The sequence below is a fragment of the Oryctolagus cuniculus genome, chromosome X, assembly GCF_051225735.1.
Source record: "Oryctolagus cuniculus isolate XC-2025 breed Fujian yellow rabbit chromosome X, ASM5122573v1, whole genome shotgun sequence".
NCBI lineage: Eukaryota > Metazoa > Chordata > Mammalia > Lagomorpha > Leporidae > Oryctolagus > Oryctolagus cuniculus.
The window spans coordinates 55,781,249-55,783,138 of NC_142888.1; the positions used below are offsets into that span (position 1 = coordinate 55,781,249).

The 1,890-nt window shown below is 37.9% G+C and overlaps 1 pseudogene; it reads left to right on the plus strand.

Annotated features, from left to right (window-relative positions):
• Positions 1–537: 537 nt before the first annotated feature.
• LOC127485102 (U5 spliceosomal RNA) lies at positions 538–632 on the plus strand (annotated as a pseudogene).
• The last annotated feature ends 1,258 nt before the right edge of the window (positions 633–1,890 follow it).

Genomic DNA, 1,890 nt, shown 5'->3' on the forward strand with positions numbered 1-1,890 from the left:
TGAAGCTAATTTGAAGAATCTATTATAATTTTCCCCAAGGTCCTGTATGTCTAGAAAACCAGAGAGAACTGAGAGTATTAGAAATCCCCAAAAAGGATCAACGTTCTTTGTTCACAGCAAATTCGCACATTCTGGGTCACAAACTGTACAGTCAACTTTTCATTGTTCTTTCTTTTCAGGAGGGCCTAAGGGTGCTTTAAATTAAGCTACAATTTGGTTTATCCAAACACTTACCTGGATATGTTGAAACAGAAAGTCTCTCCCCGAACTTAAGCTGTTAGGGAATAAAAACTGTCTCTTTCCTACCATAGTAAATCCTTTAAGGATATCTGATGGGAAGAAAAAGAAATTGCACTGAGGATAGAGGGTATTAGGACACAGAAATTTCATTCACAAACTATGGTTTTCCGGCAATGAAAAAGTATGACCTGGAATCTATCAGAGTTTGTTTTCTCTAATTCATACAAGGGGTTGCCAGAGACTATAGAAAGTGAAAATGGGCTTTATAAAAGAATAAGAAGAAAGATGTGAAACTCTGGTTTCTCTTCAGATTGTATAAATCTTTTTCCTTTTACTAAAGATTTCCGTGGAAAAGAAAGACACAATCATTTTTGGCCTAATAATATAAGAAGACAGTATGCATTTGCTGAGCAAGTACTATGCACCAGTCCTCTGACAAGGTGCTCTCGTATATATCAACACCAAGAAGACAAAGGTCCTGAATTTATCCCATGAAACATATCTAGTATGACTTTCTCTAAGAGAAGCTTAATAAAGATAGCCAAGAAATATTGAGTCCCTTAAAACCTTTCTTATATTGTCTATACCCCTGGGTACTTCAAGAGAAATCCGATTTTAGGAACAAACAGTAAAAGATGTCAAAAGCCCATGAAGTTTTGGGGATCTTTATAATATGTACCCAAACTATGCTGCCAGCATTTTCTACTATGTACTTTGTTCACCCAAGTCACACAATTAACACTCATTTATTAACCAATAAAACTCTATTGAACTCTGACTATGTTCAGGCATTTGAGTTGGGCACTAAGGCTCCAATGAGGAATGTACCAGAGCATATAGTCAAGGGGAGAAAAAAGAGAAGCCAACGGCAATGTGCCAAATTCAAGATATCATCTGTATCTATAGTTACATCTAAATCTATACCTATACGTTTATTTATATCTATTTATGTATCTCTGTCTATGTTACTGGTAACCATTAGCCATAAGCTTTTTTTAGCTTTATTTATTTACTTAAAAGTTAGAGTTGAGAGAGAGAGAGAGTCTTCCATCACTTCCCAAGTGGCAGCAATGGCCGGAGCTGTGCCAATCTGAAGCCAGGAGCCAGGAGCTTCTTCCGTGTCTCCCACATGGATGCAGGGACCCAATCACTTGGACCATCTTCTGGTGCTTTCCCAGGCACATTAGCAAGGGAGCTGGATCAGAAGTGGAGCAACTGGGACTCTAACTGATGCATATATGGGATTATGGTGCAGCTTTACCTGCTATGCCACAAAGCCAGACCTAGCCCTTCATAAAACCTTAAATTTCAACTTTAGAACCTTATAATCTTATCAGAATAGATGTTACCTGGGGTGTCACCTGTGGAATTAGATGATTCCTTTAAAAAGAAACACTTTGTGACTGAAATCAGAACTGTTAAGTTAACCAACTGCTTCAAAATTAAATCGTTCACATCTATTGGATCCTTCCTCTGAGAGAGTCATATACACCCCATGAGAACTATATAAAGTGCAGTATTTCCTTATAGGTGAAGTACACTTTTTCATGCAATGAACAGCATTGGCCATGATGTGCTTTCCCCTGAAGTCCTGTATGTCTAGAAAACCAGAGAATGGACGGGATATTAGAAATCTCCGAGAAAGATCAA